This window comes from Aquarana catesbeiana, linkage group LG05, assembly GCF_042186555.1.
Source record: "Aquarana catesbeiana isolate 2022-GZ linkage group LG05, ASM4218655v1, whole genome shotgun sequence".
In the NCBI taxonomy this organism is placed as follows: Eukaryota; Metazoa; Chordata; class Amphibia; order Anura; family Ranidae; genus Aquarana; species Aquarana catesbeiana.
The window spans coordinates 620,876,054-620,899,467 of NC_133328.1; positions in this window are offsets into that span (position 1 = coordinate 620,876,054).

A 23,414-nucleotide genomic window follows, 5' to 3' on the forward strand; every position below is an offset into this window, starting at 1 on the left:
GTCAGCGTCCGTTGGACTTTTGTAGACGAAAAGTCCGACCGTGTGTACGCGGCATAAGGGAACACACATCCCTAGATATATGTAGATGAAAAAAAAAAAAAAAAACAGCAATAAATAGTGTCTGTTTGTGTTAATCCAGCTGAGGTCTGAATGTTCAATCAATTGCCTTTGATGAACTTGCTTGTATTTCAGTTCTCACAGATCACAGTCGCACGATGAATTACATTTGCAAGATGATGATTCACATAAAGATAAAAGAAAAACCATCATTGCGCAGTGTTTTTAAATGCTACAAGACTGGGCAAATAATCCACTCACATATTTGCAGTAGCTGAATCTCTTTTGTTATAATGGTCAGACAGCTTCACCGCTCATACAGCTATCGTTGTGTTTGCCGAACACTATGCGAAGACGTCACTGACTCCTTCTCCCTCTGCTGTCTTCTTCCTCCGGTCTTCTTCCTCCGCTGTCTTCTTTCTCCGGTTATCTCCCTCCGCTGTCTTCTTCCTCCAATCTTCTCCCTCCACTGTCTTCTCCCTCCGCCAATGTCTTCTTCTTCTTTTTCTTCTTCTTCTTCCTCAGGCGCTGCAAACCCGTACAAAAAAAACGATCCTGCTCTAATGATGGATCCTGTGGTTATGTCAGCCACGGTGTCTGCCAGTTCTTATAAAGCTATGGGGCATGGCTATCTGGTGACATCACCTGGAGAACCTGCCCCTTGTGACGTCACCGACCCATCATGCCCTGGGTGGTGATGTCACAAGGGACGGGGTCGCCGGGTGACATCACCGGGTGGCCACGCCGCATACTGTAGCTATCTAAGAACTGGAAGACACCGTTGCCGACATAACCACAGGAGCCAGCGTCGGAGTAGGATTGTTTTTTTTTTTTGAGTGGGGTGGGGTGGGGTTCCCCCTCAAGATCCCCAGCAATATAACTGGGATTGCAAAGGAATATGGTGCACACAACATGAATTTATATCCTTTGTGGATACTGAAGAATATACAGTAATTCCCTGAAGGTTTTTGTGCCTGCAGTTCAGCTTTAAATAATTTCTTATTATAATCATGGGACTGAACAATCAATTTCAAGAACCAAAATTAAAAAAAAAAACACTATTTCATTATTCTTTAGTGTTGAATTATTTGAATTATTATTATTTGAATTATTTCATTATTCTTATGTGTTGAATATTCTGTATAGCTTTTTTTTTTATATCAATAATGTTTAGTTTGTCACTCTGTGTTGCGTTTGTTAAAATATGATTTTTTTATATTAATCAGATATAACATTACATGGGACAATATTACAATAGTGAGTTAGTCAGATTATGGTCAGGTTCAAATACTGTTGCATACAATGGGTACGTAGATACCATTGTTAGAATTCAATTGACAGTTTGAATAGGCTATTGTTTCTATAGCAACAGTAAGCAGGTAAGAGGGGCTCTCAAACTGAAAGAATGACTGTTAGTCGGTTGTTATGGAAACAAGTTTGTAACCATTAACTTTTGTCAACAAACTTGTACAGAAAAAAAAGGATCAGTAGGGACTGGGAAGGAGCTCATCATGTTTTAAGATCAGAAGCCACTCATGATACAAGTGCCTGGTCTCAAGGAGAATCGTTGCCAATGGAGATCACGAACATACAGTAACCAAAGTTAACCACCTCAATACCAGGCACTTAGACACCTTCCTGCCCAGGCCATTTTTCAGCTTTCAGCGCTGTCGTAATTTGAATGACAATTGAGCGGTCATACAACACTGTACTCAAACTATTTTTTTTACATTTTGTTCCTTTGTTCCCACAAATAGAGTTTTCTTTTGGGGGTATCTGATCACCTCTGTGATTTTTATTTTTTGCGCAACAAAAAAAAGACAAAAAAGACTGAAAATTTTGAAAAAAAACAAGTTGTTCTTTGTTTCTGTTAAACATTTTTGTAAATAAGTAAGCTTTCTTCTTCAATAATGGGCACTGATATGGCTGCACTGAGGGGCACTGATACGACGGCACTGATGGGCACCGATGAGGTGGCACCAATAAGGTGGCACTGATGAGGTGGCACTGACAGGGACTGATGATGGGCACTGATAGGTGGCACTGATATGTGGCACTAATGGGCACTCATAGGTGGCACCAATGGGCACTCATAGGCGGCACTGATGGGCACTCGTAGGTGGCATTGATGGGTACTTATGGGTGGCACTGATGGGTACTTATGGGTGGCACTGATAGGTGGCACAGATGGGCACTGATGGGCACTGATAGGTGGACACTGATGGGCACAGATGAGCACTGACAGGTGGCACCGATGAACACTGATGGGTGGCACTGATGACGCTTATTGTTGACACTGATGCCCCTAAGGGTGGCATTGCTGGGCATCATTGCAATATAATGGTGCCAATCAGTGCCCATTTGTGGGCACTGATTGGCACAGATTGGGCACTGACTGGGCACATGTGGATGGCTATGGGGTACATACCTTGCCATCCACATGTTGCCCCCTTCCCTGGTGGTCCTAGTGGCAATCCTTGGTGGTCCAATATGGTCATCAGAGGGGGGGCTGCACTGATAAACAATCACCGCAGACCCCCTGCCAGGAGAGCCGCAGATCGGCTCTCCTCTACTCGCGTCTGTCAGACGCGAGTGAGGAAAAGCCGATCAACGGCTCTTCCTATTGACATCGTGATCAGCCATGATTGGACACGGCTGATCATGTGGTAAAGAGCCTCCGCCGGAGGCTCTTTACCAGGATCGGTGGAGCGGCGTGTCAGACTGACACACCGCTCCACCGATCGCCACGATGCGCCCCCCGCGGGCGCGTGGCGGCATGTTATCCTGCTGGACATCATATGACGCCCAGTCAGGATATCGGAGCCACCGCCCGGCCGTCAATCTGCTATAGGCTGGGCAGGAAGTGGTTAAGTAACTCTTAAGTGTATTTGTACTGTTATAAGGCAGTTGTGCCAATTGATCCCATCTTGATGAACTTGGCCAACTGGGCCCACAAGCAATCTGAACATTTGGGGCAGAAAGCAAATACGCATATGAATGGGCACAGCAGAGAGGATTGTCTATATCCATGGACATGATAAAGACTGTAATAGGGAACTGTACAGTGTGCGGAGAAGTGCGACAATGGCCATTGCAAAAGTACTCCACCGGGTCGATTAAGAGGGGTGAGAGGCCTGCAGAGATCTGGCAGATTGACTTCATCGGTCCCCTGCCCCAGGGAAACAATGGACTGTTGTTGCACTGCAGTGGACACCTATTCAGGATTTATGCTTGTTCATCCTTGCAAACGTGCAGATCAAGCCGCAATGCTTCAACTGCTCCAGAAACTTGTCGTTGCTTATGGTTGTCCCAAACAAGTCCAAAGTGATAATGGCTCACACTTCACCGGATCAACAGTACAGCAGTAGGCCAAAGATTCTGGAGTGTACTGGTTGTGCCACATCTCATACCATCCACAGGCAGCTGGTTTGATTTTAAGATACAATGGGCTATTGAAGGACCAGATACGCAAACTTACACCCACACATACACTAAGGGGGTGGGATCGGGTCCTCACACAGGCAGTCATGTTGTTAAATTTTAGGCCAATATCCAAAAGCACACCATATGAGAGGATGGTAGGAGCTGGGGCACAGATTCCACAGCTGGAGTGCAGACTTCAGTATTTATGTAAGGTTCCTGAAAGAACAGGGCTTAACAGATACCGTGTTACTGCTTCCCATGACATAGAAACCAAGAGTGACGTATCTGAAGCTGAAGCCTATCTAGGAATGAGAGGGAATCTAGCAGGAAGGTTTGAAGTTATATTTACATTGGCAGATGAGCTTCAAGACAGTGGCTGGACTCTGACTGGTTAGTGGACACTTCTCAGCAAGAGTGGAAAGTGAGGCTACATAACATCAAACCTTCCAAAATAAACAGCAGTGATCTTCTGGGAAATATCAGTATATTTCCTCTCCTCCCTATTGATGTTCTTTGGGAGGGTCAGAAGTGGTTACAGGCAGGGGGCAAAGTATTAGTCAGATATCCAGGCAAGAAGCCATTTAGAGGAGAGATTGTAGCTGAAGGGCCTGGATCTACTGTTTATGTGTTATTAGAAGGAACAGATAATCCGCTTTGTTTTCCACTCCACAGTCTCCGATTTGATCCATAGGAAGACCAGTGAAAAGTGGTTACATGATGGAAAGAATGACGGAAGATCGCAAGAGCTGTGGAGAGCGCAAGGCCTTTGATGTATTACAAACCTGGGCTTGTTTCTAAAGAACTTTAGAATGGACTTTCTAATGAACAATTAGTTACAGACTGAAACACCTTCTCAATCACAGAAATATGGGAGGTGTTGCATTCAAGGAAAATTAATGTTTAGAATGAGTTTTCTTAGTAATGAAGTGATTTTCTGTATGGATTCTGAAAGAAAAAAAATCTAGGGCGGAATGTGTTGCATTTTTTAAAATATGATTTTTTTGTATTAATCAGACATAACAGTACATGGGACAATATTATAATAGTGAGTTGGTCAGATTACTGTCAGGTTCAAAAAATGCTGTTGCATACAATGGGTATGTAGATACCATTGTTGTTTTCAATTGACAGTTTGAATAGGCTATTGTCTCTATAGCTACAGTAAGCAGGTAAGAAGGGCTCTCAAACTGAAAGAATGACTGTTAGTCGGTTGTTATGGAAACAAGTTTGTAACTTTCGTCAACAAACTTGTACAAATAAAAAGGATCAGTAGAGACTGGGAAGGGGCTCATCATGTTTTAAGATCAGAAGCCACTCATGATACAAGAAGGTGCCTGGTCTCAAGGAGAATTGTTGCCAATGGAGATCATGAACATACAGTAACCGAAGTTAGGTAACTCTTAAGAGTATTTGTACAGTTATAGACCATAGGCTGTTCATTTGCTAGGCATTTTGCTTGTTATAGATATCTGTCAGTCTTGTATTGTATTCCTAATATTGTAATAGTTTTATATGTACAGCATCTTTGTATAGTAAAAGCACATTTACGCACTGTAGAAGTCTCATCTTCCTTGCTTACACCACAAGGTAACCTTGCTAGATAGACGCAAGCAAAACACACTGTTAGTCCATTCTGACACATTGTTAATTTTACTGAATGTAAAATATACAATTTTAGCCTCAGGTAAGAGTGCTGTATTTTTCTAGTGGCTTACTTAGATTTTTCTTTTCAAATAGTTTTTATTAGATTTCCAACAGTATAAAATATTACACAGATTACAAAACATAAACAAAATGAGCAATAGGTAGCCATTGCTGAATACCTTTTTGCTTTCAGTAAGACATATGACCATAAGGGTCCTTCAATACAAGAGTAGAGTGCACTTAGATTTTTTCATGGTATAGCTTATGTTACTAAATAATAGAAAAAACATATATGCCCTACACTGCATTTGTGTATTTCTTTCAAGGAGGCAATAAAAAAAAGAAGCTGAATAGCATTTGGAACAAAATCATTTAAGAATTAGACAACATAATCATGTTAAAGGACGCTTAGTCCAGCTTGTTATTGTAACTATGCATATACCATACCTGTGGGATCCCTCTAGAAGTTGAAAACCCCTACTCCTGTGATCTCCACTAGCTTCCAGTTATCACATACCTGGTTGGAGGCCAAATAGTTAGAGGCCTACCCTTGCGGCTTAGCTCTAGGCACCCCCTGAAGGTGAGAACAGGAGATGCTAGGTTCAAAGAAGCACAGGTCGCCTGTTGGAACTGCTTGCAAGGATATCCGGACTGGAGAGTTGCTGGGCAAGGTGTCCAGGTAATCAGCAGAGGCATTGGAGCAGAGGAAGTGGGGCTAGTGACTGGAGGCAAGTGGCGTTCGTGGTAAGTAGCAGGTCACAATTAGAGTAGAAGCGAGTAGAGTAGAAGCCTGAAGTGTAGCCAGTTTAAAGCCAAGATCATGTACCAGATGTGGACATTGGGACAAAGCATGGTCAGGAGGGTAAGCCATACTCATACACAGGAGAGCAGAGTTAGCAAATCCATAAAGGAAGCTGCGGTCACACCAGGAGGCAGGCAGAAGACAGGTCCATCAGCAAGCTGAGTCAGTAACGCAGAATCCATAAAGGAATAAACCCACTGGAAAGCCATAGATCAACAATCCCTGAAGGCTGCTAACTCCCTTAAAAAAGGCCCCGTGCATTCCTGTGCAGTTGAATGTGGCCATGCAGAATACTGGTAGGAATGCTAAGTCTTTGTTTCCATGTATGTGAGCCCTTATTATGGATGGCATTCTGACACCAGGTCCCCTGCTGCATTGTGAATACAGCAGGTTATACACTGGGTATGGGTACCCTTCAGAGAATACTTTGCATTTTCCCAATTAATCCAAAGTATTCCCTGATTGAACAAGGTGGAGAGCATGACATCACCACACCTCATCAGAGAAAGTAAGGGATAGGCTCTGAGGTTGAGAGGTGAGGTGCAGAGGCAGGCACTGACATTCCAATCTCCACCTTGTCCAATCAGAGAATGTATAAAACGAAAAAAACATCAGTGAAGCACCAATAATCTCTATAATGTGGAAATTACCAGCTGTACTCACAGTACTGTACACACACCAATACCAACAGATATTTATCAAAAGTGTCGCGTTATCACTATTGATAAAGTGCATCAGTATTATATGACCAAATACAAACCATATACCTATAAAGTGCATCAGTAATAAATATTTCAATTCATATTAAATGATATAAAGTGCAACCATGCATCAGGATAAAGTACAAAGAAAAAATACAGAGAGAAAAAAAAAAAAAAAAAAATGTATATATATATATATATATATATATATATATATATATATATATATATATATATATATATATATATATATATATATATATATATATATATATATATATATATATAAAGAGCAGTCCAAAAGAAAAAGTCCATATAGTGATAATCCAAATGTGCCAAAAGGGATAACTTCTTAAATCTTCCAGTGATAATCACCCAGTGCTCCCCTTTCAGATCAAAAAATATAGCCTCTTACCAGAAAGATAGACCCAATATAGGTCTGTAATTGCCTTAGTGAGCTTCACTCCTCACTCCAGATAAATACTGCCTTAGGCCCCTACGTGATTTTACCACGATTTTGCTGCCACGATTTTGCCATGATTTTGACGCAATTTCAGGTAATGCCTGTGTAAACTTGAGGTCTATGGACCTCAAATCACATGAAATTCAGACCACAGTAGTACAGGAACTACTTTGAAATTGGCACGACTTGAAGTCGCACATATACAGTATGAATGGTTATCATTGGAAATCATGGGGAACAACTTGTCGTGCGACTTTGCAGTCCCAAGTGTGAAAGGGGCCTTAGGCTTTTTAACCACCCTTTAATAATGTCAGTAGGAAGCCGCATACAAACTTCTCCTTAGCAGTACTCAGAACAGATATGAAGCATGGCAATAAGAAGAGGAAAGACTCATTGCGTAACATCCAACATGAGCAAAGAAGTATTTTTTACAATTCTGATAAAAAATCCAGAGGATAAAACAAGCATTCCAAACATACAATCCGTCCTTCTGCACTCCGCGGGCGTGCTGACGTCACCACTATTTCCTATGCCTTGCCTGACATATGTTTCATCGTAACAGACGTCTTCTATGAGGCAGTGGGGACCCAAAGAAAAGCCCTGCCTCTACCAAGATTGTCTCCTCCACACAGAGAGACAGTGCAGAACAAGGTATAGTAAGTCAGTAATGGGGACAAGGTCAACTTTAGGGAGACCACAGAAAATGCAAGTGAGTAGTCCTCTGCCTTCTTTTGGACACAGTTTTCAGAGTTAAGTTCCATATGAACTGGCTGAACTTCTACTGTTTTTTTTAAACCCCTTGCTGCTTGCCTTTAAGGGGTTGTGAATACCAGGGGACAGAGGTTAGCTTCCTGATCATATAATTACTGTGATTGCTTATCACAGAGATCAGTGATTAGGAGTCCAACCCTGGCTCCTGATTGGAAGCCAGTGAGGAGGGAGTGGGGTTCAGAGCCAAGCCGCACTCTCTATGCCTATGGACACAAGAGAGCCGGCTCTGGAGTGAGCCCACATGAGTGACCCCATAGCAAGCAGCTCCCCGAGAAGGGGAGGATCGGGGCTACTCTGTGCAAAACCATTACACAGAGAAGGTAAGTATAACATGATTGTTATTTTAAAGAAAAAAAAAAATGGGTTTACAAGCACTTTAACCACTTCAATACTAGGCACTTATACACCTTCCTGCCCAAGCCAATTTTCAGCTTTCAGCACTGTCTCACTTTGCATGACAATTTCACAGTCATGTTACACTGTACTCAAACTAATTTTTTATCATTTTGTTCCCACAAATAGAGCTTTCTTTTGGTGGTATTTGATCAGCTTTGCGATTTTGATTTTTGCGCAACAAATAAAAAAAGACCGGAAATTTTGAAAAAAAAAGATTTTCTTTGTTTCTGTTAAAATTTTTTGTAAATAAGTAAATTTTCTTCTTCAATGACGGGCACTGATATGGCTGCACTGACGGGCACTGATAAGGTGGCACTGATGGGCACCTATGAGGTGGCACCAATGAGGTGGCACTGATGAGGTGGCACTGATGGTCACTGATGGGCATTGATAGGCAGCACTGATGGGCACTGATAGGTGGAACTGATGGGCACTGATAGGTGGCACTGGTATGCGGCACTGATGGGCACTCAGGTGGCACTGATGGGCACTTGTAGGCGGCACTGATGAGTACTTATGGGTGGCACTGATGGGTACTTATAGGTGGCACTGATAGGGGGCATGGATGGCCACTGATGGGCACTGATAGGTGGGCACGGATGGGCACTGATAGGTGGCACTGATGACACTGATGGGTGGCATTGCTGGGCATCACTTTTTTTGTTTTCAAAATGCTGCCAGTCAGTGCCCATTTGTGGGCACTGATTGGCATTGATTGGGCACATATTCACACATGTGGATGGCCATGGGGGATGTACCTGGCCATCCACATGTTATGTGCTTCCCGAGTGGTCCTGGCGGCTTCCATGGTGGTCTGAAGTGGGCATCCGGGGGGGGGGGCTGTGCTGATAAACAATCAGCACAGACCCTCCCTGTCAGGAGAGCCGCCGATCGGCTCTCCTCTACTTGCGTCTGTCAAACACGAGTGAGGAAAAGCCAATCAATGGCTCTTCATGTTTACATCATGATCAGCCATGATTGGACACAGCTGATCATGTGGTAAATAGCCTCCGCCGGAGGCTCTTTACTGAGATTAGTGTAGTGGTGTGTCAGACTGACACACCGCACCACCGATCGCCGCGATGCACGCCCCCACGGGCTTGGATTGTGGGCTCCTTGAGGGTAGGAACCAATGGGAGTGTGTGATGTATGTGTGGAGCACTGCGTAAAATTGTCAGGACTATATGGGTATCTTAAATGAATAATAATATAATAGATGAGCACCTTAATGAGACACAATGTACAGGGATAGGGACAATTGTAGACACACACCCACTCTCACTCAGGATGGACTGGTGTCTTTATTCAACCTTACTAACTATGTAACTATGTACTTTGGATTTGTCAGATTTAAATAGGTGATCACTGTATCTGCCAAATTTAAGATTAAAACTTGTAGTTGCCGCATATAACATGACAGCTTTAGCCAGTTATATATAGAGATTGCTTTTTTCCTTATACGTATAATGTTTCTGTACAGTATTAGTACAATTACAGCTGAAAATGAAAAAATGCCAAAAAAGGAGCAGTGTTAACAGCTTTTTCTAGTTCAAACAAATTAAAATAGCAAAAAGCCCATAACATGGACAGTTTACAAACATATAAAATGGAATTGCATGAGTCTAGCCTTTAAAATTTTAAAGCCTAACTGCTCCATATTTAAAATACATTTTAAGATACTGTGTAAAGTTAATAATAACTAGATAGCTTAAATATATATATTTTTTTACAGCACAGTATTTTCTTCTGAGTGTCCATTGTTTATAGAGAGTTTATTGCCACCGATTCTATAAATAAGTGTTTTTTGTTTGCTTAATAAAAGAGGTGATGCAAAAGTTCACGGTCCATGCAGAATCATGTACTGTTAGGAACCTGGTGATATGTAACTTTCTAATATAAGTTCTGTGGCACTTTCATCAAGGTCCCTATAAATTAATTCAGGGCAAGTTTTATTTTAAACCTCCAAGTGAAACAAGTTTTTCATATATTTCCATTGCACACCATACTGGAATGGACCTGAGGTTTCAAGGATGCTATAACAATTGCCAATAATTTAGAGTCATGCAGAATCACAAGTCTGATAAAGTGGTCTTGCCAGCTCTAAAATGTTGCACTAATTGCACTCTGATGTTGTGACGACCAGGGGTCGAGCTCGGTGACCAGTAGCTATAGTAGTAGAGAGGCTTCCCTTGACCACCTGGATAAGTACACAAGCAGGTCACAATGGTGCATGACGCAGGCTCACCCGAGGGGCATGGTCTAAGTACTAACCAGTATTCACCAGAGCTCTTGATGGTGGAGATGGGTTTTGCTGCATGTTAGAACCAGGTCACAGTCCTTAGGATCTCCCCATGAGGAGGTGAGCAAGCCGTGCTCCAATAGCAGATATAGCAGGTAGGGATTAAGCAGAAGCTTAGTCAGTAAACAAGCAGAAGGTTGGTAACAAGTGGTTGCAGGTTGGGATCAAGCAGAAGTGTAGTTGGGCAGCAAGCCAAGGTCAGCAACAAGTAGTGAAGATATGGATGACAGAAGAAGAGACAAGAGCGAGATATTGGGTGTGTCACAGATCAACTGTGGAGCTGATCTGTTTCTTATTGGCTGCATAAGTTTTTTGCCTTTTGTTGCTCTGCTCTTGCTGCTCTTGCTGCACTGACTTGCAGCTATGGGTGTTGCCGGCTTCACCTGATGGTTAATATACCTTCCTTCCCGCTACTTCCTGTCTAGCTTCCCATGTGTCTCCTTATTTAAATTCCACTCAGACCAGTTTCTGGTTGCTAGAGCAACACTTGTTCCTGAGCCCCTTCCATGTAACCTTTCCTAACCTGACTTCATGTGGACTGATCTCTTGTGTACCGACTCGGCTAGTTCTCCTGATTACGTCTGTCCGCTGCCCGCCCTGACCTTGGCTCGTTATCTGGCTCTCCTTTTACTCCATCCGTCCGTGCCTGCACTGTGTCTTCGGGTACTCTCCTCGCAAGCAGGGTGAACCTGGGGTCAGCATTCAGCTACAGTATCTAAAAAAAGTGAGTACACCCCTCAAATTTTTGTAAATATTTTATTATATCTTTTCATGTGACAACACTGAAGAAATGACACTTTGCTGCAATGTAAAGTAGTGAGTGTACAGCTTGTATAACAGTGTACATTTGCTGTCCCCTCAAAATACTCAACACACAGCCAATAATGTCTAAACCATTGACAACAAAAGTGAGTACACCCCTAAGTGAAAATGTCCAAATTGGGCCCAAAGTGTCAATATTTTGTGTGGCCACCATTATTTTACAGCACTGCCTTAACCCTCTTGGACATGGAGTCCAGTTAGCCATTTTCCCTCCCCGGTGTCATGTGACTTGTTAGTGTTACAAGGTCTCAGGTGTGAATGGGGAGCAGGTTTGTTAAATTTGGTGTTATCGCTCTCACTCTCTTATACTGGTCACTGGAAGTTCAACATGGCATCTCATGACAAAGATCTCTCTGAGGATCTCAAAAAAAGAATTGTTGCTTTACATAAAGATGGCCTAGGCTACAAGAAGATTGCCAAGACCCTGAAACTGAGCTGCAGCATGGTGGCCAAGACCAACGGTTTAACAGGACAAGTTCCACTCAGAACAGGCCTCACCATGGTCGACCAAAGAAGTTAAGTGCACATGCTCAGCGTCATATTGAGAGGTTGTATTTGGGAAATAGACATATGAGTAATGCCAGTATTGCTGCAGAGGTTGAAGAAGTGGTGGGTCAGCCTATCAGTGCTCAGACCATACACCACACACTGCATCAAATTGGTCTGCATGGCTGTCGTCCCAGAAGGAAGACTCTTCTAAAGATGATGAATAAGAAAGTCCGCAAACAGTTTGCTGAAGACAAGCAGACTAAGGACATGGATTACTGGAACCATGTCCTGTGGTCTGATGAGACCAAGATAAACTTATTTGGTTCCCATGGTGTCAAGCGTGTGTGGTGGCAACAAGGTAAGGAGTACAAAGACAAGTGTCTCTTGCCTACAGTCAAGTATGGTGGTGGAAATGTCATGGTCTGGGGCTGGCACTGGGGAACTACATTTCATTGAGGGAACCATGAATGCCAACATGTACTGTGACATACTGAAGCAGAGCATGATCCCCTCCCTTCAGAGACTGGGCCGCAGGGCAGTATTCCAACATGTTAACGACCCCAAACACACCTCCAAGACGTCCACTGCATTGCTAAAGAAGCTGAGGGTAAAGGTGACGGACTGGCCAAGCATGTCTCCAGACCTAAACCCTATTGAGCAGCTGTAGGGCATCCTCAAACGGGAGGTGGATTTCTAACATTCACCAGCTCTATGATGTCGTCATGGAGGAGTGGAAGAGGGTTCCAGTGGCAACCTGCAAAGCTCTGGTAAACTCTTTGCCCATGAGGGTTAAGGCAGTCCCGGAAAATAATGGTGGCCACACAAAATATTGACAATTTGGACATTTTCACTTAGAGGTGTACTCACTTTTGTTGCCAGCGGTTTAGACATTAATGGCTGTGTGTTGAGTTATTTTGAGATGACAGCAAATTTACACTGTTATACAAGCTGTACACTCACTACTTTACATTGTAGCAAAGTGTCATTTCTTCATGGTTGTCACATGAAAAGATATAATAAAATATTTACAAAATGTGAGGGGTGTACTCACTTTTGTGAGATACTGTAAGCCCAAACTCCCGTGAGGGGGTCCCTGGCAGAATACCGACTGGCCCTTATATTCCATGCCCTGGGGGATCCTGTGTCACCTGCTCTCTTGTGGGCTCACACCAGTGGCATTGTGACAGGTTGGAGAAGAGCACAATAAACAGAAAGAGCACAGGCAAATAGGTAAGACTTAAATAGGAGGTTTATAGGAAGAGCAAGGAGTTCAAGGTTACAATGTCAGACGGAGGAGCAGGCAGTCCGTGGGAAGCATTCATCGAGGCCAGAGGTTTTTTCTTTTTTTTTGGATTGAGCAGTGCAGCGGGCCGCGTGATATGGATCCACATCGGGGGACATTGCTTTTTATTTTTTAATAAAGGAATTGTCAAAAACTCATTTACTATCTTTGTTCACTTCTTACACATTTTTGGTGAATAACTACAATGTACCCCATACTCATTCACATAGGGGCAGGGTGGGATCTGGGGACCCTTTGTGGTACAAAAGGTGGTTAGAGGCTGCAGACAGGTTTTGGGAGGTGGTTAGAGATTGTGGACATCTGTGATTCTTTAAAATCTCATCAGGCACTGCCACTCTTGTCTGGTTACTACTTCCTATGCAGTAAAACCAGGGATTCTCCCATGCCAGTAGCTTTCATCACTTACCACCAGAGCCATGGAATGAGCAGATCCCATTCTACCAAGTATGAAACATAAATAAATGCTCCATAAACTATAACACAACTCTGAAATTATCATAAAACTGCGGCCTGCAGAGGCGTACTCACAGTGTGCAACAGCACAGACTCAAACAGTCACAACAGGGCTGCCTTCAGCTTCTCTGTTCCACCCGCTCCGCTCCTGGGCCAATGTGACAAGAATACACCACCTTCATGACATCATCCCTTGACTTCAGTTGGCGCGCTGCACACCTTCTGCCAGACCCACCCTGGGCCCTGTCCGCTGCCACCGGGTGAATACAGGATCTGATTGGATCAGCTTGGGCATCTTCCAGGAACTGCGCATGCACAGTTCCGAGCTAAGCCGGTCCCAGCCAGTTTTTACAGCACTTTTCTCCTGCCACAGACATTTATGGGCAGGAGAAAAAGTGCCCTGTTTTTATGGGCTGCCTATAAAAAATATGGCCGGTTGGCAACACTGACTGTAATGCTTAGCTTCTGTTAAAAGAAGTTGAAAAATAACAGACTTACTGGGCAGATAAACAAGTCAAAATAAGGCAAAGTGTCTCAGAAAACAAATGCAGCCACCACAAAATTAGTAAGCTGCAAAACAATATTTTTTTTGGGTTTAATACCACCATAAGGCCCCTTTAACATGGGGCAGACTCCGATTAAATCAGCAGGGTATCTGTCCACTGATCCCCTGCGGATCAGAGCAGAGTGGGCAGATGAGAGATCCATGTCAGCTCAGTTTATGCTCTACTCTATGGGCAGTCATGTGTAAATGGACTCCGTTGTCAGAAAGTGTTTGGGGGAGGGTGGATACCCTTCTGTTTGTTTTTAGCAGACCGGATTGTATTGGAGGTAGGCAGGTGTAAACAGACAAGTCCATTTACACCCACCAGTCTATAGGGGTGAATGGAAGCTCTGATCAGGTCCACCTGAATAACTGGCAGGCAGACCTAAACTGAACCTTCATGTGAAATGGGCATTACTCTGTTCATAAAATCAAGTAAAATGGTGGCTGCTTACATTAATAATCAACTGACCATCCAGGCTCATGTGGAGTAACAAATAGAAAGAAGTCCAATCCTGTGTTCTACAAGCTTCAGCAATCAATGCATCTATGGAAACTGACTGATGCCCTCTTCCCCACTGTTTGCCCCCACATCGGTTAGCTGACTAGTGGACATGTTGAAGAAGATGTTAAGCACCATTCACAGTTAAGCACCATTCACACACTCGCCATTCTACCACAGCAACACCATGTGGCGTTACACACTCAGATGACGCAAACAATACCTAAAAAACAAAAAGGATTTTGTTAATATTCACGTTTCAAAATGGCTCTCTCTCTGTTTATCTTGTCCACCCGTTACTTGACTGGTTGGCTGAGTTTCCTTAGCCAGTAAATGCTGGGACTTGTAGAGCATGGGATTGTACTTGGTTCTCCATGTTAGCCTGGATGGTCAGTGATGGATGGTGTACTCATGCACCATTTTGGTTAATTTTAGCCACAGTATATTAACAAAATCTTATCACAACATGGTGGAAATGTGGATACGCCCATAATGAAAAGTGTCTCGTCCTAGATAAGAGATCATTTGGAATAAAAGGGAAATTTGACTTTTTAGGCACAGGTACACACGTTTTCATAAAAAACATATTTTAGTACAAAAATTTAAACAACATAATTATTTTTGTCAATTTAAATTTTTGTAATAAAATAATATGTTCTTATGAAAACCTGTGTACCCGTGCCTAAAAAGTCCAATTTACCATCTATTCCAAATTTTAGCCACAGAATTAATTCAGGTAAACCATGGCAAAATCTTAGTTTATGTGGAAAGAAGGTATAGCATTTATATTGCTGATTTAAAGAGATTGTAAAGGAAATTAAAAAAGAAAAAGAAAATAACAAACATTTTTATGCTTACCCACTCTGTACAACGGATTTGCACAGAGCAGCCCCGAACCTCCTCTTCTCAGGTCCCCCACCAGCACTCTTAGCTCCTTCTCTCTGTCCAGTGCTTCCCATGGAATCACTTGTCCGTGCTCGCTTCCGAGCCCTGCTCCTGTGTCCATTGACTTGGCTTGCCCCCCCTCCATCGTCACTGGAGTTGATTACCCCCCCCCCTTATTCTTACCTGAGCCCGACCTGATCCAGAGGCCATTTGTTCCAACTGCTTTCAATCTGCCCAATGAGGAGGGACACAGTGGCAAGAGCTGCTGCTCTGGTGCATGCCGTTGGATCGGATCGGGCTCAGGTAATATTAAGGGGGGCTGAGGGGATCCTGCAAGAGAGGAGCTTTTTAACATTAACACATAGATAGATTGCTTTAAGGTAAGAACCTTGAGGCTTTAGAACCACTTTAATATGTGTGTTATGGCCATTACCATATTGACTTTTTTTAAAAAAGTGATGTTGTCCTTTAAGGGTCATCTAAATCAAATACTTTACATACTGCACACAAAGCTACAACAAAGCACCTTGTTGTAATTAGTCCACCATACAGACATTGAAACATGGTTCTTGGGGAATAACTTCACCATCTCTCTGTATCAGCCATTCTCAAACAAGGTTATGTGGAACCCAAGAGTACCCCCAGAGGTTGCTAGGGGTTCCTTGAGCTGTGGCTGGTTGACCTCCCATTTGATGGAATCTGCATAGATCCAGAACCAACACCACTTAGTAACATCAGTGTCATGACAACAATGATCTTTTTAGCCATCTGTAAAGGGGACATTCTCACTGCTATGTAAGAAGGGCATCTTTCCCACTGACCCCCAATGAATTGGTTTTAGCAGGGGTTTTCCAAGACCTAAAATTATTTCAAGGGTTTCTCTAGAGTAGAAAGTTTGAGAAAGGCCACTCTATACCATAATAGGTAAATCATGAATGTTTACTTATTCGTTCACTGGAATCTCTTCACAATGTCCTACTATGGCCTTGGGACTTTGTGTTATATCACAATATTCTATCTAGTGCTTTATAGTCCACTGTATTAGAGTGTATTCTGTTCATTTGAACATATTCCTCAAGCACTGAAGGGACCTTAGGGCTTTAAACCATGAAACAAGTAAGAATTCTGTATATTCTTTGACATCAAAGCCTAACTCTATGATTTGTACCTCCCTGTCAGCTGTCACCCTCAGGTCCTTGCCACTGGTCCTTTACTGCAGTTGAATGACACCCAATTCCTGTGAGCCGGGGCCATCAAAAACATGCGTCCTTGGGGCATGCCATCAACCCTGATGTAAAGAACAGTTCTCATTTCAATGTGATTATGGTGGGTTAAAAAATGCAAAGTGGTTATGTAATAAATAAACAAGGTCACTTTGTAAAATGATGGGGACACACCAATGTTCTAACACAAAAACCCATATATGTCATGAGGAATAGTATATTGGATTTGCTGGAATACGGTGTTCATGTATTTTGTGCAACAGGTACATCAGCCAGTAGATGGCAGTGTTTAGAAGTTTGTAGCTGCTCTATGGTAAACTTTATGTCTTCCCTGAATAATAATAAAGTTTCCTGTTCCTGTTTGCAGTTAAGCAGCAGATAAAGTACATGTGGACTTTGCACTGTTTGTTCTGTAAGGCTTTATACAGAATTTCTAACAGATATATTCATGCTTGCTTGGGGCTCGCTACAGTTTACTCAATGCTGACAGTTCAACAATGTGTACGTTAGTAGTTAATTTCACAAAATGAGTCCCTAGGTAGAATGAATTTTAATTTTTTAATGTGATGATTGACAATGTGTGAGTACTTTTATGATATGACGGAGATGAGAGGTATTTAGCACTGTTATTATTAGTACATATTGTGGTGTGAATTGTGTTTCCAACTTTGAATGGTTGACTTCAAAACCTTTAATTAAATTAGGAGTGTTGGATTGAGATAATGCAGTCTGGGATGATTTTCTATCTTTTGGGGTTTATCACATGCCAGAAAATTGTTTTTAGTATACGTTCCTGGCAGTTTTGAGCTGGCTGTTCTGGGATTTAGTTCCATTTTTTTTTGTTTGCAAAATTACTTTGGAGACTAACTATGTTGATGGAATGGAAGTTTGCTTTAAAGATGCTATGCTATTATAGAAAAGCCATGGTTTAATGGAGTTTTATTACAGACTCTAAAGGGTAGTTCTCTTAGCAATGATTAAGGCAAGTAATCATGCAGACAATAGTTTTATTTAGACAGAAAATATTTTACTTCAGGTGGGGCAGATATGCAAATTATGTAAAGTACACACAAGTATATTTAATATCTAACTCTTATTAGGAAAAAACAACAACGAAAGCAGTGAAATGAAATTCATTACATGTGTTTTTTTTTTTTAATATCAGATTTTATTTTTGAAAATTTTAATATAACAAAATACAGACAGAACAGATATTAAACAAGAACAAAAACAACAAAAAAACAAACAAACACAAAATCTACAATATTTTTTTAATTCAACTAGTGTTAGGCTCGGTTCACACCTAAACCGGCCGGGGATCACACAGCAACGCTGTCCGTCCCTGTTCTCCATTTCAGGGACGAATCAGGGCAGAATCTTTGCCTGAATTCGGCCCTGAAACTGAGCCAAAGCCGCTCCGGGGACATGTGAACCGGCTCCATAGAGATCCGGTCACATGCTCCTGCTATGCGAATTGGATGCAGGGAAACCCGCATCCAATTCACATAGGTGTGAACCCAGCCTAAGGGTATTGGCTTCAGAGAGGAAGAGACATCAGTTGGGGCCAATCAAGTGTCCTTCAAGCACATGTGCTGACAAGAAATGCTTACAGGAGATGCTTACAGAATAGAGCGATAACCTTATAAGATTGCTACTACTCCTTCACCAACCAATCACAAACTAGGGGTAGTGTTGGGTGAACGGTTTGGCACGAGCATGAGTTTGGGCTAAACATTGGCTGTTCGGCCCGTTCAGGGAACACAAGAATTTGTGTTCCCCGATGTTTACCGGCAAATGCGTTGCCGGTAAAAAAATAGTAAAAGAAAAAAACCATGTGGGGTCCCTCTTCCAGTCCATACCAGACGCAAAGGGTCTGGTATGGGTTTTAAGGGGAGCCCTACGCCAAAGCCCCCCCCCTCATGTTGAGGGCATGTGGCCTGGTATGGTTCAGGAGGGAGGGGCTCGCTTTTCTTCCCCCTTTTCTGCAATTGCAACCGCAAGTCCATTTAAATGTGATTTGACTAATTTTTTTTTTTTCTTTAGAAATGTCATTTTTGCTGCAGCATGTTCTATGCATGCTACAGATACGCCACTTTACAGACATACACTATGCACTTTAAGGAAATTAAAATCAATCCTCCTTTAAACACAATTGTTTTTTTAAATTTTTATTTGCATTGAGACATGTCCCCCAGGGCAGTACCCAGACCCCCATAACCCTTTCAGGGCCAATTACTTGCGTATAAGCCTTCAAAATGGGCACTTTTAATTTTTCCTGTTTGGCTCCCATAGACTTCAATCAAACAGGTCCCAAATCCAGTTACTGTATAATGGAAGGGCAGGGCCAGATTAACATAGGGGCTATTGGAGCTGCAGCTCCAGGCCTCAGCCTTAAAATCGGCCCGCCCAGCCAGTAGTACAAGCCCGATTTCTCCTGTCTCCTGTCTATGGGACAGGAGAAGCTGTGTGTAAATGGAGGGGTGTCTGGCTGCATTTGTGTTGCTCACTGTGGTCTTTACAGTGTCACAGTGCACAGTCCCCCCCCCTACACAAATGGCTCTTCCTTCCCCCTCCCCTCTCTCTCCTTTCTCTGTGTGAAGTCCATGCAGAGAAGGAACCATGTGGGCGGGGAAATTGTGAACAGAGCAGCCGGCAGATGCAAGGTGAACTGAACATGATATCTGAGTGATAAGCTTCTCTCCCCCTCTTTTTTTTTACTTTTACCTTCAGCAATGAATGTTATAACTGCAGCCAATATGGTTAGATTTGGCTCCTTGTGCTTTTAAGCGAGTTCACACTGGTTTGCTGTGTTTTGGCCCATTGCTTGTGTATCCGCAGTTTTCCTGCGTTTTACCCGCAGTCCTATTGATTTCCATTAGGTTGCGTGTTTTTTTCTGAAAGCACACCAACATTCCTGCATGCTGCATCTTTGGCGCACTATCAGAAAATGCGCAAAAACCTGCAACCTGATAGAAATCAATAGGACTGCAGCTAACACTGCAGATATACAAGCAGTGCAGCCAAAACTGCAGCACACCAGTGTGAGCCCAAAGGCTTGTACACACCCCCTCTGTAGAACTTGGTCTGATCAATACTCCTGGCATTCATTTTACATACAGCCATACCATCCCAGCTCAGGAGGAGTGGGGGCTCCAGGGATTTGTTTGACTATGCAGGCCCTGTCCCTTCTACCCATCCGGGAAGAGTCCTGGAGGGAGTGGCAGGCTGCTGGTGGCAAGTGGCACATTGCATCTGGTGGCAGTCTGTGGGTGGCAAGTGGCACACTGTATCTGGTGGCAAGTTGCACACTATATCTGGTGGAAGGCTGCTGGTGGCAAGTGGCACATTGCATCTGGTGGCAGTCTGTGGGTGGCAAGTGGCACACTGTATCTGGTGGCAAGTTGCACACTATATCTGGTGGAAGGCTGCTGGTGGCAAGTGGCAAACTATATCTGGTGGCAGGGTGCTGGTGTCAAGTGGCACCCTGTATCTGGTAGCAAGTGGCACATTGCATCTGGTGGCAGTCTGTGGGTGGCAAGTAGCACACTGTATCTGGTGGCAATTTGCACATTGTATCTGGTCACAGGCAGCTAGTGGCAAGTGGCACACTATATCTAGTGGCAGGGTGCTGGTGGCAAGTGGCATGCTGTATCTGGTGACAGGCTGCTGGTGGCAAGTGACACACTGTATCTGGTGGCAGGCTGCTGGTGGCAAGTGGCACACTGTACTGTAACTGGTGGCAGGCTGCTGGTGGCAAGTGGCACACTGTATCTTGTGGCAGGCTGCTGGTGGCAAGTGGCACACTGTATCTGGTGACAGGCTGTGGTTGGCAAGTGGCACACTGTATCTGGTGACAGGCTGCTGGTGGCAAGTGACACGCTGTATCTGTTGACAGGCTGCTGGTGGCAAGTGGCACACTGTATCTGGTGGCAGGCTGCTGGTGGCAAGTGGCACACTGTATCTGGGGACAGGCTGCTGATGGCAAGTGACACAGTGTATCTGATGGCAGGCTGCTGGTGGCAAGTGACACACTGTATCTGGTGGCAGGCTGTCAGTGGCAAGTGGCACACTATATCTGGTGACAGGCTGTCGGTGGCAAGTGGCACACTGTATCTGGTGACAGGCTGTGGTTGGCAAGTGGCACACTGTATCTGATGGAAGGCTGCTGGTGGCAAGTGGCACACTGTATCTGGTGGAAAGCTGCTGGTGGCAAGTGACACAGTGTATCTGCTGGCAGGCTTCTGATGGCAAGTGACACACTGTATCTGGTGGCAGGCTGTCAGTGGCAATTGGCACACTATATCTGGTGACAGGCTGTCGGTGGCAAGTGGCACACTGTATCTGGTAACAGGTTTAAACAGCCCTAGCAGGCCCCTACCTAGTCCTGTAGGGCACTGAGAGGTCATGTGTGGGATTAAGCAAAGGTATGTGCAGGATTCAGTTAGTGAAGGCCACCATCTAGTAAAAAGAAGGTCAGTCCCTTCCACCCTGCCTATTTTAGTACATTTGTTTTTATAATTGGTGTAGGGACCCTGCCCTAAGCATTAGTGTCTTTAAGGCCCGTACACACGATCAGAAAATCATATGAAAAATACTGATTTTGAAGCAAATGTACGATAATCTGATGGTTAGCACAGCTTTCGAGAGCTGATCACGACAGTTCATGCTAAGTTTTCTGATGGGACAAGCATGAAAATTTTTCTCATACGATACCAGATCATATGATTTTCAGTACAGTTGTCTTCCAAAAATACAATACAAATACACTACAACACAATACATCACTTTTTTATTCTGTCATACGAGAATTTTCATAACTTTGGTAACCTCTTTTATTTTTAATACAAACGTTTATTTATTGAGTAGAAAGAAAAGACACGTACAGTTTCTGTCGGGATGTAACCCAGGTGTTAACATATACAGTGTAAAAAGGTATAGTTTACAGCTTGTAACTATTAGTGCAAGAACAGCTGCACTGGAAAATTTGACATATGGTGCGTCCCATCAGCTTTTCCATTAAAACAAAAGAATACAGAAGAAAAAGGTAACAGAGAAAAATAAAACAAAACCTAACAAAACCAGAACAGGGATAAACATTCCCAGCTCTGCGTGGCTATAGAGTTCAATCGAGTTAACTGGATTAGATAAGGAAAGTTGCCAAAGTCACAGTTGCTTACGTTCAATTTGATCCGCCTCTAGAACTACAAAATCTTTACAGGTGGTGAAGCGCAAGGCCCTTGAAGAGAAGGGAGATGAAAAGTGGATATGATGGGCCCCAGGTTATTGCAAAACCCCATACGAGGACCAGTTAGACCATTTGTTGGTAAATATGTGCATAGTGTCCATAATCGTGTGGTGGATTTGTTCCATGAGATGGATGGTTTCCATCCTCTGAAGCACCTGGGGCCAAAGTACTGACTGAGAGCGCCAATTTAAGGTTATGGCCCACTGAATAGCACAAAACAGGGTGTTAACTAGTTTCTGGGTGGAAGGGGGGGGGTATTTCTGGGATCGGTGTGAATAGTAGGCTCATTGGTGCTGTCAGCGTGATTATGGATCCAGTAATCTGCGCTCTGGAAGCTGCTTGGTTCCATATGTGTTGAAGCTGAGAGCAGCTCCAGATAGTGTGGAGCAAAGAGCTCTGGCAGCCTCTGAAGCACGTATCAGAAACCCCGGGATAGAATTTGTGGACCCTGTCTGGGGTGAGATACCAACGCGTGTGTAGTTTCACAACAGTTTCATCCATAGCTATGGAGCGGGTACATTTTTGCATGTTTTGTAGCATGTCTGACAAGTCCTCTGTTGAAAATTTTGTGCCCAAGTCAGTTTCCCACTGGGTCATGGCTGTTGATTTCTCCGGTAGGTGCAGATTATTAGGGTATTTGTAGATAGTAGAGATCTTTCCTTTCTCTCTAGAGAGATCCTGACATATTGACTCGTATTGGGTTAAAATGGGATTGGCAGTAAGCGTGATTCGAAAAAGTGTCTAATTTGGAGAAATTTGTAGAACTCATCTCTCGGAATATCAAACTGCTCCTAGAGTTGAGTAAAGGAGTAGAATAGTGTGCCATGTGTTAGTGCTTTTAGTGTGGTAAGGGACTGTCACGTACCTGATAGGTAGAGCCCAGAATGCAGGGAACGGCCTCTCGTATACCTCTGACTCTGGAACCCCGTGCACCAGACGGCCCTTCTGAGCACAGGCGTTCTTCTAGCCTTCATATTGCTAGAACGTTTGCTGGAAGGCTTTTCCTGACATTGCCCCCCTCCAATGGGCAGCCTCTGGATGCCCAACTGGGCTAATTTACTTGGGTGAGATCTTTTAAAGGCTAGGATTAGTCTCTTGGCGTGGATATTAGTCTCTGGTTCCCAAGAGTTTTCCTCTGGGCCCTATCCCTTCCATTTCACCAGATACTGAACCTGATTGCTTCTCTTCCGGCAATCTATGATTGATTCAACCTCAAATTCTTCTTCACCGTTGATGAGCACAGGTTCAGGAGGACCGGTGTTCCGGTTGAGGAAGGGGTCCTGGACTGAAGGTTTAAGTAAAGCCACATGAAAAACTGGGTGTATACGAAATGACTCTGGTAGTTTCAATTCATAAGCCACGTTATTTATTTTTCTTACCACTGGGAAGGGA